Source organism: Drosophila elegans, unplaced genomic scaffold (genome assembly GCF_018152505.1).
Source record: "Drosophila elegans isolate 14027-0461.03 unplaced genomic scaffold, ASM1815250v1 contig_208, whole genome shotgun sequence".
Taxonomy (NCBI): Eukaryota; Metazoa; Arthropoda; class Insecta; order Diptera; family Drosophilidae; genus Drosophila; species Drosophila elegans.
Window position 1 is genome coordinate 17,808,300 of NW_024545578.1, and position 17,617 is coordinate 17,825,916.

Here is a 17,617-nt window from a genome sequence, read left to right on the forward strand (position 1 = left end):
ATTATTAAAAACTTATAAATATCAAAAAGCTGTTTAGTTTTATTAAACTTTTTTGTTTGTTAAGTTAGTCGAACATAGATTTATAGGCCTATTATAAGTCCAAATACGACCAAATAAATTGTTTGTTAAAAAGTACTGTTGATTATCCTGCAGGCTAACTTAAATTTATATTAGTTATGCACATTACATTTCGTTGAGTGTATTGCAGCATAATTGAGTAATTAACTCCAAAAGTCACTCAAAACGAAACCAGTTCTCCACTCCACTCGTTCCGCTAACACTCAAACATGCGCAAGCCGGTTTGCGAAACGAGTGGGACGGAACGGACCGGAAACTAGTTGCCCGTTGCCAGTCGGTCCGCCGTGGCAATGTTGTTGTCGTCGCCGACGTCGGCAGCGCTGCCGCCGCTTATGCTGGAAAAAGATTCAGATACGTTCGGTTCGAGATACTTTTGTGTTCAGTTCAAGTTGAGCGCTTTCTGACGTTCGTACAACGCATTTCCGCGGCCGTCTGCAATTCGCATCTGCGGCGAGAATTTCGCGAAAATCCAACTGCAATTTTCAGCATTATTCTACGGTGTACAAATATTGAAAAGCCCTTGGGAAATTCGTGCTTTATTGAAAAACCCATTAGTTGTTTCGCGCGAAATAGTGCTATCAAGTGCCTGCATTTACCGGATTAAATATAACACATCTAACACACACGCAACATAGAATGCGAAATATTTATTTTTAAAACCCATTCAAGTGCCAAAGAGAAAAGTTTTATGCAAATAAAGTAATAGCAGTAAATTAAATATTAAAATCCATCTGTCCGAATAAAATCCGTCGAATGAAAAATTCACAACAAGTGCATCACAGCAAATTGAAAAATCTCTGCAGCGTTGGAAAAGTTGGGGCAAAAGTTTTGCATTTGTTTTGGGTTGCGTTTTCCCCCCGCCGTTTTCCCCATCTCGCGGTGACGCCTGCGCAGCTGTTTGGAAAAATCTAATTGGATTATTTTCTGCCAAACGGACAGCGGAAACGGAAGTTGGCTGCCATTTGCAATAGACTAACTAGCGCGGCCCCTCTGAAGGTGAGTTCAGCAGGATAATTAGCTATTGCAGCAGGAAAGCTCTTTTGTTAGATGAAAATAAATAGAAGCAAGTCATTTTAAAATATTTCACACGATGATGACACTGACACCGATAAAGTAACTCAAACTGGCGTTTGTCATAAGCTTCAAAACCTGCCAAAATAATGTCACTCAGCCAGCTTTTGTTTTCTTTTGCTTTGCATCTCGTATCTTGTATCTCATAGCTGGCTTTTTATAGCCTGCGTTTTATAGTCTGATTAAATTTGACAGTTGACAGCATTTTGGCCTTATCTGACTGCTTCGAATCGCTCCACTTCCTCTTGCGTGTGAGCGTTTGTTAAATGTTAATTGTTGACAATTTCGTATAAATTGACAATTCAACTGGCGTTTTACATGGCTGGTAACAAATAAATCGACATTGGCCCAGCGATGAGTGTGTGATGTTGGCCTAATGTATTATTAACTAGGCCAACAACAGAATGACTGCGCACACATTAGGCCCACTTTACAAGGGCGTGATTTAATGGGCCAGTTGCTTATTTTTCTAAGCTTTTTTAGTCCAAATTGGGCTGTAATATCATGCTTAATGGGCGGAAAACTTTACAGGTGATTTACACTGACATTAGTTACTCTTTTTGCGGTTGTAAAGGAAATATATACTTGACATTGAACAGAAAAAAAACCATTAATTGTTATAGTGATTTTTTGTTTGTGATACAACCAATTAATGATGACATTATTGCAAATAAATTTTTTTTTATATACAAATATTAAAGCAATTGCTGAATTGTTTATTTTTATAAGTCTGTGCTAGCTTTATAATATTGAATTCTGACATCCTGACTACTTCCTTTTTTAGCTCATTAATTTGATTTATATAAACATGTCGGAAAATTTGCTTTGGTATGCTTAATGATCAATATCGAATGCTTCTTAATATAAGCAAATGTTTACTTTCCATAAATCAAACAGATAGAGTAGAGTCAAAACCTATTTAACTATTCCCAATTGTTTATTTGGTAGAAAGAGAATATTCTGTTGTGAGAGCTCTTAGTTTTAAACGTGCTAAAATGTCCAAAACCAGCTCAAAAGTGACAAAACTTTTTCTTTGGCCAACTTAGCTTTTTGCACATAAAAACACACATAAAATAAGTAAAAACAAATTTTCTTTCTTTTGCCACTTTTGTGTGCCCAAGTCATGCAATGTTTCTTCCAGCAGCAAGCATAACATAAAAAAGAAAATACTAAAAAAAAGATTGTGTAAGAGAAAAAGCAGCACAAGGTCAGAAAGAGGCACACCTCGATAAGCAGCTGCCCTTAGGTGCCACTTCTTAACATTTAACTCAGTGCCCTAAACTCACGAACGTGGCGACTTCCGTCCGACAAATTTTTAGATTTTGAGAACAAATTTGCAACACGTACTCCAATCGAATTTATTCTTTTTTCGAGCCCGACTATGAGTCTAAATTTAAATAAGCGAATGATGTCTTTGTCGGCCTGGGGCTTAATTTATGAAGCCCAGGGCTATTATAATTCGCACTGTTCCAGGCATTTTGCATAAACAAATGTGTCTTTCATGTTTCGTTCTTTCTCTAATGTTTATTCAAATCCGCTGGCCGATTGTCTTAGCTTGGCTTGTCTGTGTCTGGTATTGTGTCTGAAAGTCTAGACTTTAGCAGGAAGGAAGCCCAAGTTGGAGACTGCACTTGAACTTGAGACCCTTTACAAGTATTTTTTCCCCGGGATTCTGTGTGGGTTCGGTGGTTGGCGGCAACCCTTTTCTTTTTTCTTTTTTTTGCATACCATATTTCTTCCCTCGCATGTGTGTAGCTACTAAAAAAAAGCGAAAAACAAAAACATGCTACAGCCATGAATGAAATAAGCCTGGACGAGGGTGATATCTGAGGAGGTGGAGCGACTGCTACTCCCCCTAGAGCTAACCAGACCAGACAGCCATCATCCCGGGCCCAGACACCTTTGTTTAAGCAGATCTTGATGTCTGGGGCAAGAGTGAGCCGCTTAGTGGCCTCCCAGTCGTCCAAGTCCCCGGCTCGTGTCAACTATTGTCAAGGCTTTAATTAGAGATTTCTATTGCCCTTCCTGTATTATCTCTGCCACCCATTATGTTGATGGATTCAGCTGAGCTTGCTCATTTATATTATAGTTAATATTATATATGTACAGCAGACAGCTACTGAAGGGGAATTGAACTTTGCCACTTAATTGAAACTTTTGCCTTACCATCATAGCACACACGGCGTATGCTTAATATGATTGCAGCTGCCAAAAAGTTATGCCAAGCAGTTAGGCTCGCAAACTTACTTGGGGCACACTCGAGTTAAATATTAATTACACGTGCTCAGTGGCAAATTATATTAATCCAGCCAGATATCATAATGAGTTTTTGGCAGAAGTAGGAGAGATATACGAAGCCAATTAAGATTAAAACACGAGTACGCATAAAACGGTATTCCTAGTTAATATTAAGTGCTCTCAATGAGTTATTTGTTTCAAGAATACATATATAGATTGTATTAACATGTGAGTTAAGGAGGACTTATTTCAAATGAACACTTCATAAGAAGCTTATTCTTAGTCAAGGCAAACCAATTATGCTTTTGGTGTTTATTTATTTCGCAATCAAAAGTTTCCTTTATTTATTGAAATCATTTTATGAATTCTAAATCATTTTATGTTCAGACCATTAAAATGAGTAAAAATGTATTGTCATTTTATCAATAATATATTCCAGCGAACAATACTTATCAGTGATCGAAAAGATCTGAGCTCCTAAAAACTTGGAGTTCCTTTTATGAGTACAATAATCTTAAAATATTTATGAGATCTGTCTTATCAAATGTCATTTCAATCGACACTAGGGATATTTGTATAATCATAAAAGAATGCAAATTTTGCTAATTTTATCTTATCTATGGAGTTTTAAAATATTCCACCGTATACAAGGTATACTTTGCTTAGATAAAATTAAAGGAGAAGTTAGCAACCTAAAGGGGCCATTGACTGGCTGCTTTTTCTATATCTTCCAAGACACAAAATAAAGAATACGCCGACGCCAAGCAACGACTTTGATATGGGATGATGATGAGCTCTAATTTCGAAATTATACAAGATTGGCTGTGAGAAGAAGAACTGGAGCTGAGGATGGAGATCTGAAGAGGCTGTCAGCTTGGAGGCCCGAGTTTCGGTTTCAGTTCAGCTCCTCGCCGCTGTTCTTATGCTTGTTGTTGTTGGCCACATAACAAGTTAATTTTGATGTAAATTTCTGTTTTGGTACCCGAACGAACGAATGGCAAAAATCGAGACAACAAAATGAAAAAAAGAAAAAAATCGAACCGGTTAACATAATCACTTAATTTTGTGATCGTGTATCTGTATCTCAGAATCGGCATCTGTGTGTGTCTCTGCCATCGTTTTCAGCTCGTAATCGTCTTTTGGAACTCAATACCCACCGTTCGGTTCGGTTGCCTATTGTATAGAAGTGTCAATATTATTAAGTGATGATGTCCCCATCTGAGGCTCAAGCTTTGATAAACGAGCCGATGCTGTAAATAAAACAGAGTAACAAAAAAGCGAGAAAAAAATCAACAAAAGATAAATAAACAGAGCCCGGTTAAGCTCTAACTCATCCGAGTTGATAAATTGTATCTATATTTATGTATGCTGCTACCAGCAAATAACTTACAATGTTTGAACGGGCAAACTAAAACTGGCAAGGGCAAAAAATGTGTAGAACACAAAAAATTAAAAAAAAAAACACACAAACACACAAAAATAGCAAAGCCGGCCAAAGCGAAAACACACAAACAAACACAAAAAAGAAGTAGCTAAAAACAAGCGCAACACAGAACCACAAAAAAAAAAGTCACTCCAAGCAAAAGCAAAAAAATGTGAAACAAATGCTGAATTATTAGCACACAAATCGCCGGCAGCAGAAGAAGTAGCAGGGTCAGTGGGTGGGGCGGGTGTTTTTGTTTTTGTTTTTGTTTTTGTTTTTGTTTTTGTTTTCGTTTATATTTTTATTTTTTATTTTTGCTGCTTATTCATGGCAGTAGTCACAACAAAAACAAGAACAAATTGCCAAGAGAAAAACTTGCAGAAATAGCAACACGTGAAAACCGCAACAAAAAACCTGGCACAGCAAAAACTAAATGGGGGATCGGAGAATAAAACCCCACAGAACAAACTAAAGAAAACCAGCCACAAAAACGCCACTCGAATATGACGAAAATAAAAACTAAAAACACATAAACTCGCCTGCATTTGGCTCCATATGAATGAGACAGATGTGGGAGCGGGTTTGAACGAAAGTTCTGGCCGACAACCAGCAGCTTGGGATGCTCGAGATCCTTGAGGTTATTGTTCTAGAGAGTGAACTCTTCGGACAACCCTCTCTGATGCAATTACCCTGCATCGTCTGCATCCTCCGACTGTTTTCTACATTTTGCCTGTGTGCTCGTGTGTGGGTAACCATGCATTTATGACGATTTTAAGCTTGCAGGCATCATCAGCATTGCAACGCAGAGAGATGTGCCGAGGTAAGCCAAGCAACCTAAACAAGCGAGCGTTAAAACCAAACTAACTATAAATAAAACCGAAAGCCAACAATAGCAAAAAAATCAACAGACACCAAGATGAACCTAACCGCAAAATAGGGGGAGGGGTAGGAAAACACACACAGCAAATACACAAAAAGAAAGCTATATTTTCCAAATAAAAACAAAATATGGCATTCCTAAGTTGTAAAATTAACTTTAAAGTATATCAGAACCTTGTTTCTTGTAGGTTAACTTTTCTTTTAGATTATCTTAAAAAAACTTATTGAATCGTTTAGTAAACGCTCTGAATACTTACTTATTTAGAGTATATCTAATCTTAAATGAAGAACTTTACTTTCTATAAAGTAAAGTTGTTTAGTTTCTTGTACAATTTTTTTTTGTCTGTAGGCAGCTGGGAAAGCGAATGCTGGGCGAGAGAAAACAAAGCAAAATAATAATACAAATAACTATAGATGCATAGATACGAGGATAGTTAGATGGACGAGCGGAGGATGTGCCATGGGTAACCAAGCTCCTTCCCCCCTTTCAAATCGTACATCTCCCCCAGGTCGCTATTTCAGTCTCTCCACACTCATCATCATCGCCGTCGTCCCCAACGTTGTTGTCTTCTCAGCCGTTGTCGCTGGGCGATCGCGTAGCCGTTGCCATAATTGTTTAGTTAGCCCAAGTGGCCAAAAGCGTCCCGCCCCAGCCGAGGATTTGGCCCACCTGAGAGCCACGCTATCAGCGGCTAAATCACTGTGGGCTCGGGAACCTCAAGATATGATTAACTTATAAGTACATGTAAATACAACATTTGAGAACACCCAAAAACTTTGAATAAATTTTTATAAATTTAGGTATTTGTTCATTTTAATTTCAGAAAAAAATAATTTGTCTTATAGAAATAAAAAACAGCTCTTAAACATTTTTCTTGCCAGAAAAGTGTAACTAGGTTTTTGATCGCTTGGTCAACCTTTAGCTTGTCAGTCGTCATAGGGTATGATTATTGAACGTTAATATTAATGAGTCCAGAATCTGCATTCGACCATCGCAAATAAACAAATAATCAAGTCAAAAAATATAAGGAATTTTTTCTATAACTAAGATTTAATGTTCTTTGGAAACCCCAAACAACGTATAATATTTTAAGATAGTATCCTGGGCCACTGTGCCTAGCCGCTGCTGCTCTTTTGTGCAATCATGCGCAGGCAATAAGCGCTGGAGCCGCCGACGCTGTTTGGCGATTCGATGTTGCGGTGGATGGTCGCAGCTTACTCCCTTTATGCCGGGGCCACGGATCCGGCCAAGAAGGCTCATGCTCAGGCTCAGTTCGTGGCTAAAACCTGATTATGAGTGGCCCCAACTGTTTTGTTGGCTTACATGTTGTGTATTCTAACACGCTGCGGACGTCCTCATCATCATCGTCGTCGTCGTCGTCATCGTCTCTCTGGATCTGCTGGATCTGCTGGGCAAACAAAATGCGTCTTTAATGCAAACATGCAGCAGCAACAGCAGCTTCCTTTGAAGTTGGCTGGGAGGATTGGGATGAGGGCCAGAGGAAGCTGGCGAGGCCATTGCATGTGCGTACAAAACTTTAAACAGGAATTTTAACAACTTGCTTTGTACTTTGCTTGTACTGCCTGGCTGCTATGCTGCTTTTCAGCGAGCCGGCGAGCGATGAACGTTCGAACAACAGCAAACAACATTCAACTTGCAGCTACAACAACTGATTTATAAAGAAAATTTCTATGCGTCGTCTTTGCTGCCAGATGAGCCCAAAAAGGAAGTGCATGCCGTCGGCGGACGGATTATGGAGGGGTCAGGTGCGCTGAGGGGGGAGCGCGATCGAATGCAGGTAACTGCATGCCAGACAACGTGCCAGCAGCAAAAAAATGCTTGAAGCAAAAAGCCATGGCAGCGCAGATCGCAGCCAATTAGAAGATTTCATATTTATGCCACTATGCATTTCAATTAGTCGCGTAAAGAGAAAAAGTGTGCGAAAAGGTCAAAGTTGAAAGGCGGACGGATGAGGTTAGAGAAGTCTAACGGATGCAAAAACGATAGAATACTGTAATCCTGAAATTGCTAGATTTATAGACATTTAAATGTATTGTCATTACCAAAACCAAAAGCTTTCAGCTTAAAATTAATAAAAATGATATAAAAAAAAAATATTTGTAATTCAATAATATAAAAACCACTTTTAAATAATCATTTCAAAAACTTTTTCACTGCTAGACCCATGAACTAACAGTTTTGTTTTTAGTTCAGTTAATTAGTTACCTTTAAGATATTCTGCTTTATTATGAAACAACAGTCAGTATTTAATAGCAACGCTAGGTTGTAAATTGAAAAATATGTTGACTTAATTGCGTTTAATAATAATAATTTACTAAGAGTTTATGTAAGCGAATATATGAGTAAGCAAACCTTAGTGAACATTAATATTTAACTATGATTTTAATAGATTGCATTTACTTTATCGAGGTCGTTAGATCATAGTTTTACAACATCTTTTTTTCCATAAACAATCAGTATTGTTCAATGTAAACATATTTACGGCATCACCATCAATCATCCCACAGATTTCATCTCGGTGCATTTCAATTAGCCATCGCTGGGGTTAAAGTTGAAGCCGAACCGGCACCATCAAAGTCAGTTCCATCGATAAAAAATAACAAAAAACACAAAAAACAAACATAAAATATTAATAAACAGGGGCAGCTGGTATCAAAGATCTCCGGCAGTTCAAACTATAGCGCCAACAACTTGTTGCCTTATCGCGATAATTAACAAAAGTTTAATAGTCGCCCCCGGCGATGCTCAGCTGCTACCTCGTATTTAAATTCGATGAGTCCCCGCCGGGTGGTCAGCATTTTGTATTTTTTTTCGGACTACGATGGTTATGAAAAAGTTTATCTGCTGTAATTAAAAATTGCCACTTGCCGCACACATTTTAATTATGGATGCGAAAATGGCAGACGCACGCAACGTTTCGCATCGTGAGCGATGAAAAACGAGAGTCTCGGCTTTGGCCCATAAAGAAGGTCAGGGCCGGAATGCTTTTGGCCGCTATTAAAACTGCATTACAAGCAGCCCCCATCGATAGATGTCGAAGCCCCGGCACTTGTGACAGCTGTTCCACATCGGAGCTTCTGTCAGCTCCCAAGCTGTCTGGCGCATCAACATCAAAGTCACGTCTGTTACACATTTCTCATAATCGTTGAACTCGAGTGGCTGGCAAAATGCGTTCGGCTGCCTTTTTGGCGAGCGAACCGGAGGAGCACCATCATTGAGATGTTCGACTTTCGACTCCGGCTACCGCTCTCAAGTGATGACACATCAAGGTGGCCACGGATATTCGCCAAGTGCAGTTGTCGGGCTGCAGCTGAAGTGCATCTCGGTGCAGCTTTCCTTTTACTTTGAGACGAGCACGTCTTAGATGGAATGGAGTGCTCAACGCTGGCAGCTACGGCTCAGCGGGCATGGTCTTGAGGGGATTTATATCTAAGAACCTAAAAATAACTGATTTTTGAGGTCACTTTGCTTCTGAGGTGTATAAATACAAAAATAACCAAACCACACAAAATTGGGAAAAATATTATAATCAAAACCTTTCTTAAGAAAACAAATAACATTATTTTTTTTAATTAAATTGCTGAAACAACTAATTAACTTTTAACACTCAATATTTCGATTTTACATAGCAAATATTTTAAAAAGTAAATTACAGAAAATACTAAATATTATTTATTATTTTGAAATTATTTAGCTTTAATTTTATTATTAACAATCATCTGTAAACATCAATTTATTGCATAATTTTTTATAAACCTATCATTAACATTCAGGCCGTTAAAGCAAATTAACTTTTAACAATTGTTGGCATTTACTAAGAAAAACAAACGTGTTATTAAATACAATAGGTTTTTATTACAATATTAACAATAATTGAATTCAATTGTAGTTTATTGACAGCATCGAATGAATGGTTGTACATTTTTAACGACACTTTTTAATGGCAATTTTCTGGTGTCCTTGACATCGAGTTTCGCTGGGCAAAGCCTTAACATTGTTTGCCTTACATCGCCGGCGTATCTTATTACACCCCTGTAGACACACTCTCACGCCAGCCCACACGAACTAAAATGTATAGTATAGCATAGCATAGTATGTTCGTGCCTGGGTGAAGTCTCTTCGACAGGCATTTAGCAACAATAAACAATAAACGTACACCAATAAATGACATCAGTTTTATTAAAAATAAATCCGAAAACGCCAGCCAGCTTTGACAGGCGACAGCGGCTAAAAGCCAATCACAACCGACGAGTTGGGCTTTGGCTTCGGTTTCGGTTTCGGTTTCGGTCAGTGGAAATGGAGGTCCAACTTAAAGCCAAGACACCTGTGCGCTCCAATCTGCGGGCGAAACGTGTTCGCACGCTGGCAACTTGGATCGCCGAAGCGGCGTGACGCCAACAATAGGCAATACAACAACCTGACCTTTCTGCAAAAAATAAAAAAAAATAAGAAGAAAACATATAAAATAAGAAAAACTATATGGTGGGCATGGAGTAAAGGCCCCGAGATGAGAAGAGAACCCATGAACACACCCACCCAAGAGACTCTACATTCGTCATGCCCAAGGGAGTGCGAGGCCTGAATGAGAGATGTGGGTGAGAGATGGGGTTTGGATTGGGTATGGATGGGGCTTGGGCTTGGGGATTTGCACGGGGATCAGGGGGAACTGGGATCTGGGGACTCGAATGGATACGAAGCTTGAGCTGGAGCTTCAGAGGGAGAGGGAGATGGACATGGAGATGGGGACCCTCGGTTGCCACTGCCGAGCTCATCAAACTTTCGCATGTTGCCCTGTCAAACTGCACAGTGACAACGCCATCTGCAGCTGCTGCTCTCGCTGCAATTCCTTTGAAAAATTCCACCAGTTGCAGTGGCACTGAGGAAAACAATTCCAACGAAAAAGTAGGTTAGCATCGTAAAAAATAGTAATTATTCAGCCATTACAGCAATACAAATTTTAAAGAGGACTTTAACGCAAACATTTGTAAAAAAAAAGAAACTAATGTCATAAAAAAACGAATATAACATATAAGTTTCCGTGTCTTCAAATAGCTATTTGCTAGATTACCTTATACAAATTGTTTATGCGAATGCAATACTGAAATCTTCAAGTTGTTTGTTAAAATATTGATTTTATAAAATAAACTCCATGGAAAAATTAATAAATATATGTGTTTAAAAAAAATCGTATTAAAATATTTTAAAAAATCGTTGATAAAGAACTGCAATATTAAAAATAATTATCTGAATACAAAATTTCATGTTTTATATTTAACCAACATATAAAATCACTTTAAGTCCCTTTTATTTTAAAATATTTTGAAAAGATACTTCAAAACGTTGTAGTTCTCTTGTAAGCTGCCCAATTGTGTTGAAGTTTTGCCATTCTAAAACCTTTTCATTTCTTCTTATGCAAAACAATCTTCTGACCAATAAAATGGGCAGCTCATTGCTTTCTCTTCGTGTATCTTATTTCCTTCGGTGTAATTCTCCGGCTTTTGTTTGTTCTGCGCGCCTTCCCATAATGTTTTTATGATGACCCACGGCGCAACATTCTCCGCGCAGCCTCTACACCCCGATCCCCTGCCTTAATCCGCTGCTGTCTTTATTTTTGCAACTGGCTGCAATTAGCTGCAGTTGCCTGCAACTATTCTTGCCACACACGGACACACACGAGGGCATTGGAGTCTATATGGCCCAGCCATGGCAGACTGGATGGCGTTAAGACGGTCAACCGTAAAATTAATTTAACAAAAAAACGAGATAATATAAAAAATGCCAGCTTAAGCAAACGGGAGAAATGCAATGAAATTTGAGCATCGATTGTGGGTCAGGACCATTGACAGGCCAAACACACAGCTGGCCACAAGCTCCACAAATGCCTCAAAAAAACAAAAAGCGATACAAATGTACGAATATAAAACTGGCTTCGGAGACGCCACTGGCCACTGGCAGCTGCCGATTCTCCTCCAGGTAGCCAAAGCCAAACGCGAAGACACCGCAATCCATTTCAATTGCCGCGTCGCGTTTAAGATTACGCAACCGATTAGCCAGGCAGCTGGAAAATGCGGCCCATGGAGAGTTAAATGGGGGAAGCACGCGTTCCCTGGTCAGCAAACTTGTTTATTAGATGGCCAGGCCAGCTAGGTGCGATTTTTCCGGCACGTGCCTATCCATAACTCACGTACTTTTCGCAAGCTTCTCAAATGACCAAATCCGCCGTCTGCTCTTGACTTGGCAAAATCGAAACGAAAGTAGTACATTATTCGTGGCTCAGCAAATATTCTATGCGGCAATTAAAAATCAATGTTACAAAAATTGCATTGCCAAAAAAAATTGAAGTTCTGGCACATTTTATGGAAACGTTAAAGTCAGCAAGAATTTACTGCTTCTTGGGTAAAACTTTTCATTTATTAATCAGTGGCATAAAACGACAAGTTTGTCAGTAAAAGTTCAGTTGGGTGGGGGCAAGTGGTGCCAGTGGTGCAAGGGGTGGCTGGTGGTGGTGCAATCAACTCGGAGACACAGACGTAGAGCAAACAACATGCAAAATGCTAAAAGTGAAGCTAAAACTGCATAGCAACCAGAGCAAGGGAGCAAATGAGGAATCGAATAATGGTTACTGCAGTTTTAACATTCTTCTTTTTTATTTCTAACTAAAATTAACTAAGTATTATAAAAATGATTTATTAAAAATATTTGTATGCTTGACCCGTTTCAAAGTCCTCATGAAAACTTTGTATCAGCAAAAAAGAACAATAATAGTTACATTTTTACATAGAAACCCATTGGGTCCCAACTTTTTACTATTGCTTAGCAAGAACAGTTTTAAATATTTCGTGAAGACTTAATATCACTCATATTACTATTTTATTTGTCTCTAAAAATGTCAGAAGGTATTCAATATTTTTTTTAAAAGGCTGTTGTTTCGACTATAAGATAACTACTACTCTTTCTAAAAAAAAATGTTTAGCTTATCAAAAAATGCACTTAAAATATATAAGACTTTAAGTTTAAATATGTTTTAAAGCCCTTACACATTTTCTATTGACAATAATGCTTTGTAAAAGCAGATCAGATTTATGGAGTTTCTAAATTTTGAAAATCAAACAAGATTTGCCACAAAAAATATACTGAAATTTTTTATATTCCTTTCCCCACATTTTCCATTGCTAAATAATTCTTATATACTCCATATCTTGCCACTACAGGGTATCACAACAACTCAAACAACATCCCATTGCAGTTTGCAGTCAAAGTTGACTCTTTTACGCATTTTTAAGCGCTCCTCTCCTCTGAATCACCAACCCCCCACCCACTCAACCCCTTCGCACACACACCCCCGCCCTCCGCCCCCTTTTGCCGTGTCTGGCTATATAGTGTGGGAAAAGTAGGCGTGGTCATTGGGCATTAAACGGTATATTTCAACTTTAGCTTAAGCTTTTGCTTTTGTTGCAAGCCTGGGTTCGTTGATTTCATTTGGTTTTACTTGTGTGTTTACTCGTTTTTGTGTTATTTTTTTTTGTTTATTTTGTTTTTTGTGTTTTTTTGTTTTATTCTGCCTTGCTGCAATTAATTGAGGAACGACGACTAAAAAGAAGAGATTTGAAGGGAGAGGCAGAAACAAACAAACAGAGACGTCATGTGAACCGTCTGGGACAGTCTTTGTATCCCATATCCTGTGAGCTTGTCCATTAATGGGCTCCCCTAATCAACTCAACTTAGTTCGAGGCTCAAAGAAGCGGGTGAGGGGCAAATAATCAGACAGTCATGCCTGCTCATCGGGGATAAAGAACTTCATCATGGAGTTGGCGGCCCCGGCAAATTGATTCATTAGTCAAAGTGACTCTTAGTTAGCAAAGTCTGAACTGCATTCTAAGCGATTCGATTTGCGTGCGCCATGGCGTTCATTTATTTATCAAATTGCCTTTGATTTGTCAATTAAGTATGCTATTTATGCTTATTAAAGCTGGCGCCATTACAAAATGAAAATAAAAGTCGGTATGCTAAACACGCCCAGTGCCAGTAAGTTATTCCATGTCCAACCGGTTGCTGGCCAATCTCGTCGGTCTTTGGCCAATAGACATTCTAGCCAACTGGTTGATTGGTCTCCAACTGTTATCAATAAATGAGCCGCTTGCCGTTTTGATTGTGTCACATTTTGTGTTTATTACCCGGTCCATATTTATGGCAACAAAATCTATTTTTATTGCCGAATTAATGTTGTATTAGATCGCTGGCAAATCAACAGGCGGTCGCGACCAAATGAAACCAGTTATCCCTTTAGCGTTAGCTCTCCCACGCAATTTCCAAGCCTTTGGTCATTGGGTTTTCAGCTAATTCCCACAGCGAATTCGCTATTTGGGTTGGCCAACACAATACAAGACTGCACCCTACGCAATAAATGGCGGTACACACATTTATATTGCCATTTTTGGCTGAGTTGCGTGCAAATTGATCAAGAGATTTCCTGCTTTTCCATGGGGTAGAAGTTAATTAGTGAGCTACAAAAGAGGATTTTATAGCGGGTGAAAGTTTCTCCCGGGGGGTTGTGTATCTGATTATTTATTTTGCCTATTAGTTAGTGGTTTTAATTAAAAGAGGTACTTGGAGATTTAATGGTTCCGTTATTATAAAAACTTGTTGAGGCTTTATGAAAATGAGTTAGAGTCGCAAACATTAGGAAAAGCATACAGTTAGATCTTAACAAACAATGAAGTTATTGCAGTGAAGGGTTTAATAAAGTGTTAATTTATTTTGAATTTAAATGACATATATTATTAATAGGCATTTTAAGAACGGTTTAAAGAATTTTAGGAACCCACAGGTAGCTTTTTTAATTTACAGGACGTTGCATCAGTGCTCAACGAAGCAAAATAAAAGCAACCAGCTACTTATTCCCCATACTTTTACTTTTCACCCCGGCAACAAAGTCAGAGATCAGCAACTGTACGATATCTATATGTAATCTATATATAGTGACAGCGACAGGGGAGCGGCCCAAACCATCGGAGTGTCACCTTTTGCGGTTCTCAGTTCAGTTCAGTTCAGGTCCGATCACCGATCTGCGATCCCCGAATCCACAGATCCCGCCATATAACCGCTCTGCGTCCGCTGTCAAGCGTAATTTTATACGATCAGCTTTCGATTTGGCTGAAGCCTGAGGTTAAAAATTAACATGACCAGAGCCGGCGATAAGTTGAGATTGGGATTGGGCTGTGGGCTTTCGGCATTCGGCATTCGGTATTCGGCTTTGGGCCAATACCACCGGCAGCAGCCCCAACTCAATGTAATTTTGTGGTTTTCGTATTGAAAAAAAAAAAACATAAAGGTAAAGGTAAAAGAGGAGGGTTGGCGGATGGGGGAGAATGCCAAGCGTTGTCGGCCGGAGTGCAATTGATATGGCCAAGGGACGCAAACGATGAAGCGGATTCGGATTCGGATTCGATTGTCAAAGCCATGTAAAAATATATAGTATGTCCGTGTGTTGGCTGGTTGGTTGGTTGGTTGGTTGGTTGGTTGGTTGGTATCTGTGTGCTTCAGTTGCCTTGCGGTCGCACCACCCCCTCTTCCTTTCTCCACCCTCTGATGAGCTGTCTTCCCCCTGGCTTTATGCGATATGAATTACACAAGTTTCCTGGCACTTTTGTGCGAGCGTTTTATGGTCGTTTTCCTCTTTATTATTATGCAGCTGTGTGAGTGTATACACATATTTCACACAGGGATGCAGAAGTGTGCGTTATAACATAATAATTAAATGAATTGCCAAAGTGTGTCCGTAGCAGACGTGCGTCGTTCGTCAGGAGCGGAGAATGGAAATTAGGGATGGGAAACATTCGTTTTTTGGGACAGGAAATAAAGAGTTAAGTCTTTTAAACTTTAGATAAGGTTGTCTCTTTAAAATGTCACTTTTATGCTACTTAAATAGCTTAAAGCTTTACCATATATACAATTTTCAACCTTTTTTTCCTTACGACAAAAGACTAATCAAAAAACTATTGTAAAATAATATAGTCTAACAATTTTCCAAAAAAATGTAATGCCATCAAATTGGGGATCAAATTAAAATAGGCAATAACATATTTAATACTTTCCTCCTTCTTAAAGTTTCAAATTACACTTTAACATATTGGTTTAAGTTAATCAATAGTGAAAAACCATAAAACAAAAAAAGGTAAACCAACATTATTTGGATGTTAATTAATGAAATAGTAAAACCCTTTTGAAAAGTGAGTAATTTTTTTATATATTACCTACTATTAAATCCCCTCACGCTCTCCTCACTAGCGTTAGTACATGAGTGCGAATATTTTGCTGAACTTTTTAGAAAGCCAGCAGGACGCACCGACCAAGTTCCTTTCGTTCGCCTGTCGAAAAAGGGTTTTTATTTCAACGGCCTTTATTTGTTTTTTCTTTTCTCGCCTTTTTCCCCCGGCTCTGTTCTTTTACACTGGAGGTGTCAATTTCAACGCCCTTCTTTTGTTTGGCAAGCATGCGGATCTACATATATAATCATGTATATGCATATGGATATTATATGGCGAGTACATGGTTATATATATGGATATTACCCTCGTTTTTAATTTCTGCCAAATTATGCAGTATGTTCGCTTGGCCTCTCAGGGGTTAACAAATAAACTCTGCACTGGGAGAAAATAAGTGGGGGAAATAAATCTAGAGTGGCGACCACACCCACTGAGAACGTGGGAGCGGTAGACGCCCACAAGCATGTTTGGGAATAAATATTGGCACATTTTGTGAATTAAAAAACTTAAGCTTTTTGTGTGAGGAAGTGTAGAGCTGGGAACACAGAAAAAAAAACTATTGCTATGTAGTTTTTAATTTACTTAAAGAAAATGCTTGATTTTAAGATGTAAATATTGTTTTATAAAATGTATTTTTTAAGAAAATACGGAATATATAAAAACCTATTAATAAATAAATTAGAATTTTTGTACATCACTTTTAGAGAACTATCTTAAATTGATAAGCATTTTTTCTTTATGTTTTCCATATAGCCAGGCTGCGGGGCGTTGCAATATCAGCACCTCATCCTTTAGCTCACACACATGTGTCGCCTCTACTCCTTTGCATCAAGTATTTTCTTTTTTTTTTGGGTGTGTTCTGCAAGTGGGCTGGCACAACTGGCTGCGATGGGTGGATTGGGGGAGGCTGTGGGGGGCGTGGCCTGTTGCATTTGCATGTGCTCCATGCAACTGACAACTCAATAAAATGTCGCTATTTTAATTTCGCCTTGATGTCGTCACGCGGATGTGACATAAGGCCGCACCACCGCTTCCACTTTTGCTGATTCAGTCGCAGCTGCAGCGGCAGATGATGATGATGTGTATATTGCCATGGAGCATTATAAGTTTTATGGCTTTGATACCAGGAAAATGCAACAGAGTTGAAAATGTGGGGAAGCAGTTCGTTAAATGAAAACCGCAGAAATTGAGCAGATACTAAACGAGAAGCAAACTTAAGATGATGAAGCTCGTAAAAAGTTGGCTAAAACTTGATGCAGGAAACCAAAATTTTTGAAGATGTGGATAAAGTAGCCCAAACTTAAGAATAAGTTCTTAAAGGGGAAATCTTTTGAATAAAAAGGATGCGAAGACTATGAACATCTAACTATTTAGTTAGGAATTATAAAAACTTTTATAGGAAAATTAAACAAAAATCTGTCGCTTAGCGATTTAATTTTTATAAAATAGTTATGTGTTTTAAAAAACCAAATAAAGTATTGCTATGTAGATTATTTTTAAATAATTATTCCAAATGCATTGCTTAGATAAGAGCTATTAAGTTATGAATCAGCAACGGTATAATCCCGCCATTAATATGTTTATCCGACACAAAATCTAGCACTAAGTCAGCATGATTGTAATTAATATGAAATACGTTTT

The 17,617-nt window shown here is 38.5% G+C and overlaps 1 protein-coding gene across 1 annotated transcript in view; it reads left to right on the forward strand.

Moving 5' to 3' along the window:
• Positions 1-456: 456 nt before the first annotated feature.
• LOC108142439 overlaps positions 457-17,617 on the forward strand; it is a 66,157-nt gene continuing 48,996 nt past the window's right edge. Inside the window, exon 1 of the mRNA XM_017266303.2 lies at positions 457-1,074. The gene's annotated coding sequence lies outside the window, so the exon portion shown is untranslated. The remainder of the gene's footprint in view (positions 1,075-17,617) is intronic.